Source organism: Saccopteryx bilineata, chromosome 3 (genome assembly GCF_036850765.1).
Source record: "Saccopteryx bilineata isolate mSacBil1 chromosome 3, mSacBil1_pri_phased_curated, whole genome shotgun sequence".
In the NCBI taxonomy this organism is placed as follows: domain Eukaryota; kingdom Metazoa; phylum Chordata; class Mammalia; order Chiroptera; family Emballonuridae; genus Saccopteryx; species Saccopteryx bilineata.
In genome coordinates, this window is record NC_089492.1 from 185,288,880 (window position 1) to 185,308,665 (window position 19,786).

Sequence of the window (19,786 nt, forward strand, 5' to 3'; positions counted from 1 at the left end):
GTAGCTCTCATGTGGCTCTAGCTGGTACTTAAGAAAACAGGCATGGTTTCAATCAAAGGTGATTGGCAAACATTTACTGAAAGAAAACTGGTAAAGAAAAGCTAGGTGTCATAGAAACAAAGGATAATGCCCACCTCTATATACATATCTTTAATGGACAAAATAGGGGTCTGTACCTCCTTCCCTTTAGGGATGCCATGTGAAGACAATTACATCAATGTGCCCTCAGCACACCTGACTGAGCATTCCAATTTGAAAAGGGCAACCCTAATTTTTAAAATCTCAGTATTTTTTAGTTGAAATAGAAAAAAAGAAGTCTAAATCCTTTTAGTTCAGATAAATACATGACAAAAAGCAAGAAATGATATATAAGGACACACAGCTAGTCTCTGGAAGAGCTAGGACCCAGGGTTTGATAAAATTTATTCTGTATGCCAGTTACCCTGATAAGCATATTAAATAGAGCATCTGTTTTAATTCTTATCGCAAACCAGTGATGGATGTATCAAAGTCATTTTGTAACAAAGACAATGAAGCTCAGAAGTTAAACGCCCATCCACAGAGCTCATAAGAAGCAGAGTAGAGATTCAAAACTCTTTGTTCATTTCTAAGTTCATCCTGGTCTGTTACTTTCCCAGCTTTGTGGTTTGAAAGTTGGAGTGAGGGCAGTGGTGTTCTTAACATTTTGTGTATGCTATCTATGTCTCTGTAGTCTAATAAAATATGAATTTTGTCAAAGAGGGATTTTAAATGCCTAACAAATTTAAGATTAAAAAGAGAAACCAATTATACCAAAATACACTTCTCAAGCATTAAAAAACTTATTTGAGAAACTGTGATATCTGTGCTTCTTTATGAACACATTCAATAAGATCTAATATAGCACCTAATAACTACTGTTACCTGCCTTCAATAGAAAGAACATCAATAGATCAAAAAATTAAAACAGTAAATTTGCATGCATCAATGTCTTAAGAGATATGCCATGTTCCTTAATGCATATACAGCCTGCTTTAAAAAAAACAATAAATGGTAGAATTTATCATTTAAATTTTATAATGTTGAAGAATTTAAAAAAAACATTCATTACCATAACCTACTATATACACAGAATACTTTTTCTGTAATATTCAATAAAACTTATAACCACACAAAACTCTATTATCCACAAACACTATGTTCATTTTCAGCCATAACCTACAGCTCAGCAATAAAATACAGAAGGGGACTACAGTTTCATGAATCAGGAGTCAGAAAATTTAATTTTTGCTACTAATTCATGTACTGCCTCAAGAATATCACTAAGCAAAATATGAGTGACCATAATAGCAAATACACAAAGAAATGTACACAGACAGTAGTTTTGATTCTGTGCACTTCATCTGTGTTTGCTGAAAAGCCAGACAACCAAAACTGTTCAATGATTATGAAAATGGTGCACAAGGAAAAAGATGAATAATGTGGACCGTGCTCTGAAAGAAGAAGAGCTGCAGGATGTACAAATGAGGCAGTCCTTACCATCCTGCAGGCGACATATACACCCCTCCATCCTCTGAGACCTGGGCTCCACCACCCACTGTGCCCCCTGCACCACTCCTCACTGTGAAATTCACCCTGGGGAAAAGAAGGTCCGTCTAAGTACACACATCCCCCATGATTCACAGCCACACATCTATCTGCACTGTCGCCTCTGCTCAGATGATCAGATCAACTCCTTCCTAATCACTCTCCAAGACCCAGCTCACACATCCTCTCCTCTGGAAAACCACTTTTTCAAACCGTAGTCAGCTGTTTAAGTGTCCATCTATACGATCATATAAAGACACCTAAGAAGCTTTGCATCTCTGGTCCCTAGAGCAGTGCGAGAACACAGTCTGACATATTAGAGGGAAAAGTCACTCAGCAAATCCTCAACCAATGTCTGAAATAATTTAAAATGCTCACATTGCTATCACCACTGCAAAAGCATTTCCACAAAGACCATTTCATTGTATATTCTATAGTACACACATATTTTATATACAGCAATCATTTTTCATGTTTCCACAGGATCCCCAAAATGATCATTTTAAAAGGCTGTTGGTACAGAGAATTAATTTACTATCTAATTTAAAGGGCATTCGTGTCATTTCCACTATTTTGCCATTAAAAATAACACTAAAATGAATATCTCTAGGCAAGTATGATTTTGCCTCTAATAATTTCTTGGGTTCAACTTCAAGAAATAAAACATCTAGATAAATGGGTTATTTAAAGGGGTTTAATACTCAGGTATAAAGTTCCTCTATGTCTAAAAAATGACTATATCTATTCCATACAACCTCAGGAGAACTGGGTGTTAAAATCAGTGGTAAATAAAAAAATGCATTGGTAAATAAATGCATTGGTAAATAAAAATTGTTATCTCCACACTTTCCGTTTTCACATTTTATTACTGAGAGCAATTTTCCACATGTTATTTGATCATTTATAATTTCCTCTACCCATTTACCTATTATCTCTTCTTATACATCAATATTAGAATAAGCTGCTTTTTTAATATTAACTTTATCTATCAGCTCTGAGATAAATTTTTACATCTGTATTCTAATTCTCTAAAACTGAGAGTGTAATCTCTCCAGTGGCCTGAATGTTCTCCTACATTTTCTACTTTTCCCCTATATTTTGATTTTCTATGTATCTGCTCTTTAAAATTCATTTTGATTTGTGAGGTGGGGTTTCAGTATGTACTTTACTCCCCAAACACCTATTCAGTTAATCCCATCATTGTTTTTAAATGATCCTTTCCTGCTTATGTGTATATGTTTATGAATGTATAAGAATAATTCTAAAATTGTGAATGTTAGAAAGTAAGATTCACTTTAGAAATAGATTTGGAAACAAGCAACTTTGCTGATATAGACACAAGACCAAAGAACAAGGGATACATTAAAGGTAAGATATTACATGCAATTTTCACCAAAATTAGATTTATTTAGATTTTATCTATCAATGGGTCCTGACATTCCACTTCTCTGAACTGTTCTTATTATTTTATTAAAAAGGGAAAAGAAGCCCTGGACAGTTAGCTCAGCTAGTTAGTGCACTGTCCTAAAACACAAAGGTTGTGTTGTGGTTCTGATCCCTGGTCGGGGCACATGGGAAGCAATCAATGAGCATACAACTAAATGGAACCCCAAATGAATGCTTCTCTGTCTCTCTGAAATCAATTAATAAAAAAAAAAAAAAAGAAAAAAGCATGATCATAATTCTTTCCTAAAACAATAATATATACAAATTTGAAAAGGATAATGAATTATTTAAATGCACCTTGTTTTCAGCTTCCGTAAGTCCTACTGGCAGAATTTTACAGAATATGAATACTTTTAGAAAAAATTAGCAGTTCAAATAACTTGGAAATATGATAAACAGCTTTCACTGTCTCAGATTAAACTCAGGTCAACCTGAGGCAAGAGCATATATGTGTGTGTTCATACACAGATAGACTCTGCCATGTATGCTCACATACTTTATGTAACTAAAAATAATACCCACATCCATGAGGTGTCAGTAGTTCTTCACACATTTGGTGGCAAGGCCTTGATTCACACAAATGGTATTTTTCTCGAATCCAACATGTCCAAACCCTGAGATTACCAGTGTTCTTTTTCCAGGATATTTTTGTTGAGAGCCTGCACTTACAGGGCTTTTCCAGTGACATGTCAGGTCAGATGCCACATGGAGCCTGGCCCATCTCTTAAGTGGAGAAACCACACCAACTGTCCAAGCTGCTCTCCTTACTCAAGTCTCTCACCACTGAATTTCTTTTTCTTCTCTTTCAGACCCCAATAATAAAGGGAAATCAGAAATATTACATGTGTGAGTGTGTGTCTGTGTCTATGCAGGTTTTATGCACTAAAATAAGGAATTGGAGAATTATTAGTTTAATGTCACAGAGAAAGTAGAGAGAATTCTTGGGGTTTGAGGGTAGTGTTCCCATTGAACCAGAGAGCACTGCTTCCCTTTCCTTCCCAGGGTCTTCTTGCAGCCCCAGTGGCCCCACAGCATTTAGCACAGGTTATGGTCAGGATCTTGTCTTAGCACTCCTACTGACAGCAGGGCCTGGAAGGCTGGCATTTCTGCCAGAGTCACTTTGGCATCCTCCACATCACTCAAAGGGCATGGTACCATTCATGGTTTTCCTGAGTGTACAAGAAAAAAATATCCAATCTACATGGAATAAAAAGTCTAAACCCTTACTCTAGGTAACAAAACTCTTCTAAAAAAAATTATGATAGGTACTATTTCCAAAAATACGGTTTTTAAAGTCAACGGGGTAAAAAAGTAATAATTTTATAAACCTGCTATAGACTTGTCTTTTTTTTTTTTTTTTTGTATTTTTCTGAAGCTGGAAATGGGGAGAGACAGTCAGACAGACTCCCACATGCGCCCGACCGGGATCCACCCGGCACGATGCTCTGCCCACCAGGGGGTGATGCTCTGCCCCTCCCGGGCGTCGCTCTGCCACGACCAGAGCCACTCTAGCGCCTGGGGCAGAGGCCAAGGAGCCATAAGCACCCGGGCCATCTTTGCTCCAATGGAGCCTTGGCTGCGGGAGGGGAAGAGAGAGACAGAGAGGAAGGGGGGGGGGAGAAGCAAATGGGCGCTTCTCCTATGTGCCCTGGCCGGGAATCAAACCCGGGTCCCCCGCACGCCAGGCCGACGCTCTACCGCTGAGCCAACCGGCCAGGGCCTAGACTTGTCTTAAGAGATATACTTGTACCCATATTTCATAGAAATGACATGCATATTGTAACTCCACACTTCATTCTTGCAATAAATGCAGGTGCTAAAAGGCCATTTAATGTTTAAAAAAAATCCATTCTTTCACTAGAGAACTTTGGCTGCAGCATGTTTGTTGGGGCACATATGAGTTGTTAAATCAGACCTTATTCCAGACAGCACAGGCATGCAGCTCCTATGCGAGGTGGCTACCTATAAAACTCCCTCATACTCCCATTCACCATGTAACCAGCAACTTCCTGTGCGAGGTGGCTACCTGTAAAACTCCTGCATACTCCCATTCACCATGTAACCAGCAACTTACTGGCTTCACTTCATGAAGGAGCTATGAATCCTGATTTCCTGTATGTTTATATTCTGCAATGTCAATATTGTTAAATTTATACCTATCCAAGTACTTTATTTTCAAAAATTCCTCTTGATAAACACATGATCCACAACAAACATATTTCTCAAAAGAAATTAAAAGCTCCCAAAAAGAAGAGGCAGTGTCTAAATATTTAGTTTTTAAAAATTTAATAAAAAGCATTATAAAATACTCTGGCTAAGGTATTTGCTAAAATTAAGTAAAATGTTAAGTAAAAGGAATTGTTAACTTCTCAGTTCTAAGAATCATATGAAAGAATAGTTTTTATTAAGAGAATCTGAATGTGCCACAGTCCAAACATATCCTCTCCAAAACCAAAAATGACATTAAAACCTGAAGTAACCAAAGTTACCAGTTCCTCCACACAGAGGCTCTGAAGTCGAACAGAGTGAGCTCTGGTCCATCGAGATCCAAGAAAATGGCCTATAAAAGCCTTTTATCTCTGTTGTAAGCAACACTCTGTGGCAGATGATAAAAACTGTCAGACACAGTATGAGTTTGCTGTAGCAACGAAGTCTAACCTATTCCAGTGTTCTCTCCTCTATGAGACAAGCCATTATATACACTCAGTTGGTGTTTAAAAAAAAAAAAAAAAAGTCTTTTCTCTCTACTAGAGACCTTCTTTTGACCCTCACAATCATGTCCTGAATTGTCTAGATAATGAATTATCTTCTTTCATTTTCTAGACCTCCCTCACAAGACCATCTTATACACAGTAAATCCTCACTTAATATTATCAGTAGGTTCTGAGAAACAATGAATAACAAATCCAATGTTATCACAAGCTAATTGATATAAACAAGAGTTAAATTCCTATAGCATCTCATCAATGTTGTCATGAAAGGACCTTATTAGAGAGAAGATTTGCGGTACATGAGTTCATTCACCATAAAGTGTCTGTAATAAGTTTCACTGCTACTTATAAGCATATAAAATTTAGATTTTAGAAAGGAAATCACTATGAAGTATTGGGAACATTTGGATATCTGGAAAGAGCATTGAACCAAAATGTACTCTGAGGAAAATACAGTGAATGCTTCCATTACTGTAGAAAGTACCATCATTATTCTATAAAAGGAAAACTTAAAAGCAAAAGTAGATAAAGCAAGAAAGAAGTACATGATCTGATAAAAAAGTTACCAAAACTATATTCCCAACCAGAGATTTTTTTGGGGTAGGTACACTCACTAACATTTACTGAATACCTACTATATGCCTGATAGTGTATCTATGCTGTTACTCTTTCCATTAAGTCACCAATAAGCGGCCTGACCTGTGGTGGCGCAGTGGATAAAGCATCAACCTGGAATGCTGAGGTCGCCGGTTCGAAACCCTGGCTTGCCTGGTCAAGATATGGGAGTTGATGCTTCCAGCTCCTCCCCCCTTCTCTCTCTAAAAATGAATAAATAAAATAAAAAAAAATTTTTTAATTAAAAAAAAGTCACCAATAAGCGAATAAGATATTATTCATAATTTAAGGTGAGGAAACATGAATTCAGGAATTAACCTATAAATGACAGATCTAGCACAGAATCAAGATTGAATCCCAATTCCACAACTCCAAACTCCAAAGCATTTGCTACCCCCCACCCCAACTAAAACACACTTTCAGTCCTAGAAGCTCAGATGGAAACAGCCTATGGCATTTCTGACTGAGGCTGTTTCCATTCCCTTGCCATCAGCTCTATCAGTACAACAGTTCAACTAAGAGGGGTGAGCTGAGAAAACCAACAACTTCACTGCCACTGCCAAGCCACACTCACTAGAAAAGCAGCATTGTCCCTTTAAGTGGCAATGCCATCAGCAAGAAAACACAAAGAGTGGGCCTCTACTAGCCTTAGCCTGAAGGCTTGTTAGGGGAAAGCAAGAGATCTGTTTTAACAGGGAGTTCTGGGAGGTGAGACAACCACAGTGCCCCTAATTAACTATCTACAGATATCCCAGGTTGACCAGAGATTCTACACATGTATCACAGACACCAGAGTGGGCTCATAACACCCACACATCCCTTGCTGACAGAGATAAAAAATATACACACAAAGATGTAGGGGGTCCTGCTGAAAGGAAAGCCATGGCTGACATAAAAAGTGCCTGAGCCCTGGCCGGTTGGCTCAGCGGTAGAGCGTCGGCCTAGCATGCGGAGGACTCGGGTTCGATTCTCGGCCAGGGCACACAGGAGAAGCGCCCATTTGCTTCTCCACCCCTCAGGCACGCGTTCCTCTCTGTCTCTCTCTTCCCCTCCCGCAGCCAAGGCTCCATTGGAGCAAAGATAACCTGGGCGCTGGGGATGGCTCTGTGGCCTCTGCCTCAGGCGCTAGAGTGGCTCTGGTCGCAACATGGCGATGCCCAGGATGGGCAGAGCATCGCCCCCTGGTGGGCAGAGCGTCGCCCCACGGTGGGTGTGCCGGGTGGATCCCGGTCGGGCGCATGCGGGAGTCTGTCTGACTGTCTCTCCCTGTTTCCAGCTTCAGAAAAATGAAAAAAAAAAAAAAAGTGCCTGAAATTTTCATGTGTACCCAGACCCACACACAGATCCATTAGCAGGGAGTGAAAGCTTTACTGATGTGAGGTCATCCTCTGATCAATCTTTGGCTGAACACAAAACTATGCTCCTCAAGGGTAACCCCCTAGGAAGCTAGGCTTAAAGCAACAAGAAAACAATAAAAAAAAACAAATGAACACAGATATCACCAATCTCACAAAATGGAAGTAACAGCCTTCGCAGATTTATTTCAGGCAAGTTATTAAAACAAACCAACAACAACAAAACAAAAATAACAACTCACGAGCAATAAGAATTAGAATCCAGAACTGCTAAATTCTATTATCTGATATATAAAATACCAGCAAAAGACTTGAAGACAGCTTGACTGGTGGTGGCACAATGGAAAGAGCATTGGCCTGGGATGCTGAGGTCCCAGGTTCAATACCCCAAGAATGCTGGCTTGGGTGTGGGCTCATCGGGCTTAAGAGCAGGCTCACCAGCTTGAGCATGGGTTCACTGGCTCAGTTTGAGCCCCTGGTCAAGCCATGTATGAGAATAATCAATGAACAACGCAAGTAATACAACTATAAATTGATGCTTCTAATCTATCTTCCTTGCTGCCTCTTTCTCTCTCTCTCTCTCTCTCTCTCTCTCTCTCTCTCTAAAAAAACAAACAACACAAACTTGAAGACATTAAGAGAAACAAGAAAGTATGATCCATACTCCAAAAGAAAGGCAGTCAAAAGAAACTGTCTCAAGTGTCTCCAAATGTTAGCTTTAAAAGGTTAAGACTTCAAAATAGCTATTATATGAATATATTAAAGAATGAAGGAAACCATTTGTAAAGCATTTAAAATAACATATGACAATGATAACTCAACAATTTTAAAAAATCATAATAAAGAGATATAAATTATAAAAAGGATCCAAATGAATATTCTGGAGTATAAAAGTACAATAAATGAATTAAAATTTACTAGCGGGGTTCAACATAAATTTCAGCTAGCACAGTAAAATATTAATACAGCTGATGACAGGCCAATTGAATTTAAGCAGGTGAGAAACAGAAAGAAAAAAGATTTAAAAAAAACAAACAGAGAAACAGCTGTGAAACAACATCAAACTTACAAATATACTATTTGTAATGTAAGAAGAGAATTAAGTGGCAAAAACATTTCAAAAACAGCCTGACCTGTGGTGGCGCAGTGGATAAAGCGTCGACCTGGAAATGCTGAGGTCGCCAGTTCGAAACCCTGGGCTTGCCTGGTCAAGGCACATATGGGAGTTGATGCTTCCAGCTCCTCCCCACCTTCTCTCTCTGTCCCTCTCTTCTCTCTCTCCCTCTCTGTCTCTCTCCCTTTCTCTCTCCTCTCTAAAATGAATAAATAAAATTAAAAAAAAAAAAAATTTCAAAAACAATGGCCTAAAACTTCCCAAATTTGATAAAAAGCAAAATGGCTAATCTCCATATCCAAAAAGTTCAACAAAACTCAAAATACAAAGAGATGCACACCTAAGTACAGAGTAGTCAAACTGCTCAAAGACAATGAGAAAAACTTGAAAGCTGCATACAACAAAAATTCCTTGTACATCGAGGAAAACAAGATAAACAGCTGACTTCTTCTCAGAAACAATGAAGGCCAGAGGCAATGAAAACTGTCCAGAGTGCTGAAGGGCATGTGGTAAGGGGGATCATCGACCAAGATCCTATATCCACAAACTACTCTTCAAAACTGAAAGGAAAAAAAAGATATTCCATGAACTTTTTAACAAAGGGAATTTGTTGCTAGAAGACATGTCTTACAAGAAATGCTATATGAAGTCCTTCAGGTTGAATAAAGTGACACAGTTTATTAACTCAAATCCACAAGAAAAAATGAAGAGGACCAGAAATGGTAAATATGTATTTAGTTATAAGACTTTATTAATATTTTTCTTATTTGTTCTCTTAAACTCTTTTAAAAAACATAAGATTGTATAAAGTCATAATTTAACACTGTATAGATAGGTTTATGACATAGAGGAATTAAACATATATGACAGTAACACATAAAGAAAAGGGAAATAAAAAAAGGCAAACTGGGACAAAGTTTGTATATTTTACCAGAGTTGCACCAGTATTACTCAGCTAGTAGATAGTAGTATACTACAGTGCTTATTATAATCTCTAGAACAACCACTAAGTATTAATAAATTACTCGAAAGTATAGTAAAAACAAAAAAGCAATGCAGAAATCAAAACTGTATAATAAAAAAAAATTAACACAGAAAAGGGCACTGAAATACAGAAGAACAAGTATGAGTCAAATAAAAAAGAAATAATAGAGAACATTTTATGAATTTGACCCCAAAGGAAAGGGAAGTAAAGGCATAAATAAATGAATGGGACTCTATCAAGTTAAAAAGCTTCTGTACAACAAAAGAAACTGACAGTAAAACAAAAAGGGAATCAACCGAAGGGGAGATGATACATGCAAACAACAGCCCCAACAGGGGTTAATATCCAAAACATATAAAGAACTCATAAAACTCAACACCAAACAAACAATCCAATTAAAAAATGCACAGAGGATCTGAACAGACACTTCTCCCAAGAAGACATACAAATGACCAAAGGATATATGAAAAGATGTCCAAATTCACGAGCTATTAGGGAAATACAAATCAAAACTACAATGAGATACACCTCACACCTGTTAGATTAGCTATTATCAACAAGACAGTAATAAGTGTTGGAGAGGCTGTGGAGAAAAAGGAACCCTCATTCACTGTTGGTGAGAATGTAAAATGGTCTAGTCACTATGGAAAACAGTATGGTCATTCCTCAAAAAATTTAAGAATAGTGTTATCATATGACCCAGCAACTATTTGAAAAACTCGAAAATATTTATTCATAAAGATATATGGACCCCTATGTTCACTGCAGCAAAACTCACTGTGGCCAAGACATGGACACAACTAAAGTATACTCTGATAGAGGACTGGGTAAAGATATGGTACATATATTCTATGGAATACTGCTCAGCCATACGAAAAGATGAAATACTGCCATTTGCAACAGCATGGATAGACCTTGAGAATATTATACTAAGAAAAAGCTAGGAACCATATGATTTCACTCATATTTGTGAAATACAAAACTGAAACTCATAGACACAGACAACAGTATGGGGGTTACCAGAAGGAAGGTGTGGGGGATAGTAAAGGGTATAAAGATGGCTAAATATATTATCTAACTTCGGATTGTGGGCACATAATGCAATATACAAACCATGTATCACAGAAATGTACACTTGAAACCTATATGATTCTATTAACCAATGTCACCTCAATAAATTTAATTTAAAAGAATTAAAAAGCAGTAAAAAAATTTTAAAAAAATAAAATGACAGACACAAATCCAACAGTAATAATAATGACATTAATGTGAAAGGAATAACCACACCACTGAAAAGACAAACTGTCAGACTGTATAAGGACCTATTTCAACAACATGCTGTCCACAGGAAGCAAACCTTAGCTTCAAAGTAAAAGGCAGGGAAAGATAACATCATGCAAACTGCAACCCTAAGAGAGCTGGAATCTCTTAAGTACATCAGGTAAAACAGATGTGAGCAGCCAACTTGACCTAAGTGACATATATAGAACACTCCAGCTAACGACAGTCTTAGACATGTCTGCTTACATTATTCATAACAGTCCAAACCCAAAAACCATTCAGATGTCCAGCAACTGGTGAACAGATAAATCAAATGTAATACAGTCATGACAGAATATTACTTAGCAATAAAGGGTAAGAAAAATCCTGATACATGCTATAATGCAGACAAATCTCAAAATCTCAATCATTAAGCTAGCTGAAAGAAACAGACATAAAAGACTACCATTTGTATGATTCCATTATAGTAACTGTCCAGAAGAGGCAAACGTAAAAAGCCAGAAGGCTGACCAGCAGTGGCCTGGGGTCGGCGATAGGTGTGATGCCTATTAACAAGCTTAGGGAAAGTTTGGGGATGACGAGCATGTTCTAAAACTGGATTGTGTTAAAGACTGCATGACACTGCCCCTTTACCAAATATTACTGAACTGTACCCTGGTAATGAGTAAATTTTATTGCACGTAAATTATATTTTACAAGGCTGTAAGAAAAAAAGCTATTGTGCAATGATTTGACTGAGGCAATAAACTAGTCTGAACACTGAAAAGAGCATTCTATTCCCTCATGAAAGAGCATATCACCAAATGCAAACTCTAGCTTATCCAAGATGCTCATGTAAATGCTATGAGCATGTTACATTAATTACATGGCATTAATTCTATCAAAACATAACAACATCAACTTAAATATCAACATACTGCATTTAAGCCCTTTGCCGTAAAGTCACACACTCGTTTGTATCTGAACTTTCATGTGTAAACCATTATGGTCGTTATGTCTGCAACTATAAATGTCCTAGAAGACAGGCAGAGCTGTTGACTCCACAGGGTGTCTAACACATCCCAGTAGGACCTGCAGAGGTCCAGATCAAAGCTTCGGAGAGATGTGGCCACAGTGGCCCTTTGTTTTCACCTCACTTCATGGCCACTACAGGCTCTTCCTTTCACTGAGAAAGGAAACATGCTAACATTACTGATTTTCATACTATTTTGACCCATGCTAACACTGGCATGTATCAAAATAAAAAAGCTAATGTTCCAATATATCTGTCGAGAATTAACCTTGCTTTCAAAAGCATTTCTCAAAATACTCAAATAGTTATCATGACATCAATCAAGCCTATTCTTAACATATTATTTAAGCTTAAGGAAAATAAACCAACATAAAAATATCATTATTTTCTACTCACTCTCATCACACTACCCCAAAACCACTATCAATAAAATATTTCTTGGACATTAAAGTACTGTAGAGACTATTAAGAATTCAGATGTACCAGAAATTTAATCATGTTCTCAAAAAACTATATACAAATTATAATGCCTAATGTACTAAAACTACTATCACTCGGATGACCCGTCCATTTCTCAGGGTCTCGTTCTCTGCACACCACTCCCGATGGCAGGACTGCTTTGAAGGGAGCATTCTACAGAAGGCACTCCTCTCAAACATGGTTCCATTTTTCTGAAGAGCAATCCTTCACAAGATGTTTGAGGTACAGCACTATAAATCACTGAGTATAATATTTTTCTGCCACTGTGAGTTATATATAGAGGTGGCTAAAGAAGGATAATACACTAAGAAAAAGGACAGTATTGTATCTAACACAAAAGCAGGCTCCCTGATGATCTAGATGTGGGTGGGCACCCACATCTTGGCATCAGAACATCAAGAACAAGAGAATTTTTCTGGTGAGACCAATTCAGCCTCTATGGCTCTCTCTTCACCATAGAACCACAAGCAAAGGGACTTCCTCCCCAAACAGAACGTCAATTCCCTTGTTGTGCTTGGAAAGCGGCAGACACCTCACATACTGGCAAAGAGAAATAAAGCAGTAGTTCTAGTTCCCCTATAATTCATCCCTACAGTGTCCTCTATAGAACATACTTATTTATTCCCAAACTTAAAGTCATTTCTAAATAAATATGACGATTTGCCTCTATTTCCTAGACAGAGGCCAGCAAACTCTCAAGAAAGTGAATATTCTAGGCTTTTCAGGTCACTTGCAACTCGGCCTCTATAGCACATAGCAAGAAAGCAGTCACAGACAAAATATAAATGAATGGGTGTGGCTGCACTCCAATAAAACTGTTCTTACAAAGCTGAAGACTTGGAAGACTGAATTCAACTAGCAAACTGCAGTGTGCTGGCCTTACCCTAGAATAATAGCTATTTAAAGCTAAAAAGGAAATACAAATCAACACAACCCTTCCCCCAACCCCTGCCTGCTCCCATGCCCTGTTCTCTATAAGAAACTCAATTCAAGTTATTTGCTCAAGGTCATATAGTTCCCCTTTGCTGCTTTGTTTATATACATTAAGATGATTTTCTAAAATAAAAAGAGAAGAGATTGTCTTATTCAATCTACCATCCTATTTCTGAAAGAAGTGTTTTTTTAATATACTTTATTTTGGGGGGCCATTTTAGGCTCACAGAACAATTCAGAGGAATGTTCACAGATTTCTCATACATACCCTCCCCCTTACACATGCATGGCCTCCCCCACAATCAATATCTGCCACCAGAGTGGTATACTTATTACAACTTATGAACATACATCGTATCATCCCAAATCGATAGTTCACATTAAGGCTCACTCTTGGTCTTGTACATTCTATAGGTTTGGACAAATGTGTAATGATATCTACCCCCCATTATATCACATAGAGTAGTTTCACTAGTGTAAAAATCCTCTGTGAGGTTGTTTTTTAATTTCAAAGTATTATAAAGTAGTTGCTAGCCTCTGATATTTCTCCTGTAAATATTCAACTTAGTATAAAAGCATTCAACTTGGTAATTTTATAGCTGTCATAAATAAAGCCTGCTACACATATCAAATATAAGGTTTTCTTTCCTCTTCCTCCTTAAAGTTTCAAGGTAATAGAGAAATCCACTCTAATTAAACAAATGAGACCAACAACCACTTCTATATCACCCCCCACACACACACGTTTTTTCTGCCAAAGTCTCAGAACAACTTATTTTCTCTGCTAATCTATCCAATCTTTCTTTAAAAACCCATCTCAAAACTTGGCCCCATGCAGGCTTTCACTAAGAAAACAATACCTCCAAGTATTTTCTGGCTGCTTTTCTCCTACCCAGATATTTTTTGCTCCATTTTCCCTTTGAGAATTACATACTGCATGTACCATATTAATATGAAATTACATATTTGTTGCTTTATATTGCCCTTATGTGTTTGGAGACATATTAAAAGCGCTTAGGAGGCAGGTATGAGGTTTTATTTCTAAGCATAGTACACTAGCATGTTCACTGTTTACAAAGTTATAATGGAAGACTAATAAAATCTCCTAACCCTCCCTGACCTGTGGTGGCGCAGTGTGTGGAGAGCGTTGACCTGGAATGCTCAGTTCACCAGTACGAAATCCCGTGCTTGCCTGGTCAAGGCACACATGAGAAGCAACTACTATGAGCTGATGCTTCCTGTTCCTCCCCCACCGTCTTTCTGTCACTCTGTATCTCTCCTTCTTCTAAAGTCAATAAACAAAATCTTAAAAAAAGAAATATCCCAATGCTTATCCCTTAAAAGTGGGTTCTGTATTTGCCCTTTATCTACATCGGAAATCTGGAAGAGTCCACATATATCCTAAATAGTAAACTTTTTATATATTCTACTGTACTCACTGCTTAAGAAAAATTATAAGACTTTTTCTTCTATATTTTATTTAGCATTTTAATGTTTGCATATTAGTTTCCTCAGAAACAGTTTCTAAGTGTTTAGCTCCAAAGTGTCAAATGTTATGCTGAGGTTCCCATTTAAATACTGCAATGCTCTATTTCAAACAAGACATCTCTACTTTCAGCTACGCATTACTAAACAAACCATGTAAGCAAACACAATGGAACAACTATTTTTTCTCCCTTGAAAAGTCTGGATATTCCCTCAACTGATTGGGATAGCAAATCTAACTTAGAGTAATGTATACATACACAACTCTGAAATTGAGTTCCAACAATTAAGGACACAGGCGTAGGGGATTCCTTCAAATTCTGACCGCCTGAGTAATAGAAGCTCATATGTGCTATATTTGAGAAGCTTTATTTTGTAACTGGGATGGAAAGCATTTCCAGCATCTTCTGAATCAGAAAAGTTCCTTCTTCTAGCAACACTAACAAGAATAAGCTTAATATCAATAGTTAAAAGCAAAGGCACTGGAGGCCCTAGCCTGTTGGTTCAGAGGTAGAGCGTTGGCCCCACTGTGTGGTAGCCCTGAGTTCGATTCCTGACCAGGGAACACAGGAGAAGTGCCCATCTGCTTCTCTACCCTTCCTCCTCTCCTTTCTCTTTCTCTCTCTTCCCCTCCCACAGCCAAGGCTCCATGGAGCTAAGTTGGCCTGGGCGGTGAGGGTGGCTCCATGGCCTCGTGTCAGGTGCTAGAATGGCTCCGGTTGCAACTGAGCAACGCCCCAGATAGGCAGAGCATCGCCCCCTAGTGGGCGTGCTGGGTGGATCCCAGTCAGGTGCATGCTGGAGTCTGTCTCTGCCTCCTTGCTTCTCACTTCAGAAAAATACAAAAAAAAAAAAAGAAAAAGTAAAAGAAAAGGCACTGGAGATACCTACCTGTGGGACCTTGAGCAACTAGCAACCTCCCCATGCTTCATTCCCATGTCTATAAAAATGTATCAATAATAGTTCCTACCTCACATGGTTTTTAGAATTAAAAGAGCAAACATGCAAAAAGCACTCTGAATCTGCCTAATACATCTGTGACCTGCTTAGCTCTTTTCATCACTATAAATACAACCTTCTTCATGTCACCAGCCCACAACAAACCATAACTAAGGAAAGCAATATGATTTTTAAAAAAAATTCTAAAGACCGTTCTAGAAATACCATCTCAAACAAGATACAAATAAGCTGCTCAAAGTCAATTCACCTAAATATCTCTGGCCAACTTTCTCATCTGTAAAATAATGAGAACGATGAACTAACTGACCTCAAAGGTCTGTCTTTCCCAGCTATAGATCCTGGATAATTCTCTTGGAGAGGCTTATAAGAAACTAGCACCATAAGAGAAAACTCTCTGGTACACTGGTATGGTTTAACTACCTGTGTATCAGTTCAGTTCATTTTTATTTAAACTATCAAACACTGACCCAATTTTATGTTTACTCTATTTCTATTTGGATACTATAACTATATACGGCACACAAAAATTAGAGGATATTTCAAAATGAATATAAAGCAATAAAATATCCCCTAATTTTTGTGAGCAGTATATTAAGCAGTTATATGATCTCGTCTTTTTCTTCACTGGCCAATTTGAAAGAGTTGGAAGATAAGCACATATACCGTATTTCCCCATGTATAAGATGCACCTTTTTTCAAAAAATTTGGGGTCTAAAAACTGGGTGTGTCTTATACAGTGATTGTAGAAGTGTGGCATTTCAAATGCCATAGATGGAACTGAGGATGAGGCAATATCTGAAGACAGTGATTCGTCATCAGACACAGATGAGGACAAGCTAATGGATGGGAGTTTTGACAGTAATGAGGAGTTGTATGAATTTTATGATGAATAAGACTTAAGTTCAATAACTTTATATAATACATTTTTTTTCAAATTTTGGGCCCCAAAATTAAAGTGCATGGGAGCGTCTTATACATGGGGAAATACGGTAAGCATGCTTCAAATGCAAAATACATATATTTCAGTAAATTCATACTCTAATCATAGAGGAATCCAGAAATATTATGTGTATCTAGACCCCTCAGTACCTTAAAAATTAAGCCTTGTATCAATAAAGCAGTTTCACACTTAAGGACTGCTATTCTAATTACATTGCAGCCAACTGCTTTGTTATCACTATATAATTTTTAAATAAATTGGCATGGCAACACAGCCTTAGAATGTTGTCTAGAACAAAATTCACCATAGAAAATTCCTAAGCACCTTCTGAAAAAAACTCTTCATTTTAAAGTTAAAAAAAATCAATATTAATATAATGCTGCACCATATATTAAGCCTAATGATCAAGACCTTCCTTCTGAAAGACTGACTTGAGTATTGAAAAGAAAGGAGCCTGTTTGGTTATAAGCTTCTGTGCTACAGTGAGTAAGAATAATGACTAACAGTAAAAACAACTGTTTTATAAGACCTGAGCATCATCTGTAATTGGCACATTAATATGCAAAAGAATACTGTTAAAATGTTTTAAAAGAGTAAACATGTGAATGAAAAAAGGCACTTAATTTACTCATAAAATGTTTCTTCAGATAACCCAAGCATCAACTTTAACCCAGACTTGTTCAAATTATATTGCATTCTAAATATGGAACTTAAAAATGTATATATATGATAGAAGACTTTATGCCTGTTATGCTTTTTTTACTCCACGGTAATACAGAATTATACCCCATCAGAACATACTTGGTGCAAAGAAGTTCTAAAATGAAATTGCTGCTCTGATTAATCACATCATTACATTTTATATTTGCTTTTAAAAAGAAAAAAGCATTTGGTTAATAAGCATTCAAAGAGCATTAATAATCTCTCAACATAAACTGAAAAATAATTATCTGGGAAAAAAACTAGACTTGCTACTATATTAAATTTTTTCTCCTATTTTTATCCTAGTCAAACTGAATAATATTAGCTACTTACATGATAGCTCCTAATAACTTCAAATTGCTTTTTCACCTATATCATCAAAACCGTTTTTTAAGTGATTACTTATTTCCTTTCTAGCTAGTCATATACATTTTTTTTTAACAAGCCATGGGGTGGGTTCTTCTCTCTACAACATTTCTGACTTCTCAAATCTCAAGGCTGTCAACACAGAACTGCTGAGCTAACATTCCTATGTGAAAAGCAAAGCATAAACAGCTGAAATTCTATCTGCAAATCATCAAAGTTAAACCTCTTCTACTCATAAACTCAACAGGAAAATCCCCCATATAGTAAGAAAACAGAAGACTCCATTTATTGTGGTTTTATAAAACAATAACCAGAGTGGGCCACACACTGATAGCAAATAAGAATATTTCCATTGATCAGATTAATCCTGAAAACTCCTTGGTTTCCATGGTCTACATCAGTGGTCCCCAACCTTTTTTGGGCCAGCAACCGGTTTAATGTCAGAAAATATTTTCACAGACTGGCCTTTAGGGTGGGACGGATAAATGTATCACGTGACCGAGACAAGCGTCAAAAGTGAGTCTCAGACAGATGTAACAGAGGGAATCTGGACATTTTTTAAAAGTAAAACATCATTCAGACTTAAATATAAATAAAATGGAAATAATGTAAGTTATTTATTCTTTCTCTGCGGACTGGTACCTGGTCCATGGCCTGGGGGTTGGGGACCACTGGTCTACTCACAGGAGGGGAGCAGGGGGTGGAGAAAATGTACCATCTCAGAACCTAAATAACAGTGATGATCAGAGCACTTCATTTCAACCCCACAATTGTGATGTCAATATTTTTTAAAATTAGTTCAATGATAATAAAAAAGATCTCACAATCACTTTCCTGACAACTAGATGCAGGCAGAATACTATGTTTAACTTACTTCAGTGTCAAAAAATGAAGCAAGGTTTGAATGAGTTCAGACGGACAAATGGAGAAGTCAGCACAGTGGGTAAGAATTTTGTTTCCCAAATTATTTTCTGCACTGACGTCTTCCAAATGCCAATCCTCGAGTAACAAGAGACAGACAGATCAGTAATCAATGCTGAGCACTTTATGCAGCATCAAAATGCAGGTAAACATTTTATACAGGCAATCCTCGCAATTTTTGTTTGCAAAGCATATGCCACCCAAGAGTTTAACATAAACCAGTTTTTTATAGAAAGTGTTAATAGGTGTGTCAGGCTTTGTGCCAAATGCTTACACTTGCTATGTCACCTAATCTTCACACATTATTTCTAGTTTACAAACAAGAAACCGAGGAAATCAACAATCCAGTTTGCCTAAGGCCACACAGCTAGTTTCTAATAGCCTGAAACCAAATTCTTACCATTATATGGTACTGAAGAGATCAACTCTAGGAATCTAATAGCGAAATCTTACGTAAAATAAAGTTAATAATTACAGCATATCTTTGAATAATGTTCTTTTGTTCAAAATCCTTTCATTACAATACAAACTCTTATTTATATCAGCTTATGATAAAAATCAGTTTCATTATACAGCTGTATGCAGTTTTGCTTAATGTTGCAGAACCCACTGAGGAAGCTGAGTGAGGACTTACTGTAGTTAATCTATTTAGGCAATTAAAATTTTGCATTGTAACAGGTTTCTCAATCACATGCTACCAATTATTTGAAGAAGCATTTGCTACTCAAGGTTCCAAAATGTAAACACATTTCATACAGACAAATCATCTTTATCCCTCTAGTTTACTAAACAGCTAACAAATATTGTTTTGTTGAGCACAGACAGACGACTAAAACAGTATCTTTAAACATATAATTTATATCCAGATTAACACATTGTTTACCACTCACTAGTTAACTCATGTTTGCACTTGC

At 37.2% G+C, this 19,786-nt stretch overlaps 1 protein-coding gene and 1 non-coding gene across 5 annotated transcripts in view; one reads left to right on the forward strand and one right to left on the reverse strand.

The window, feature by feature from the left end:
• Positions 1-19,786, reverse strand: part of HIVEP1 (HIVEP zinc finger 1) — a 197,764-nt gene that overhangs the window by 163,744 nt on the left and 14,234 nt on the right. The gene's annotated exons all lie outside the window — the stretch shown is intronic.
• LOC136332859 (small nucleolar RNA SNORA28) lies at positions 5,599-5,724 on the forward strand. The gene has a single exon (XR_010730987.1). It is a non-coding gene; the product is annotated as a small nucleolar RNA SNORA28 (small nucleolar RNA).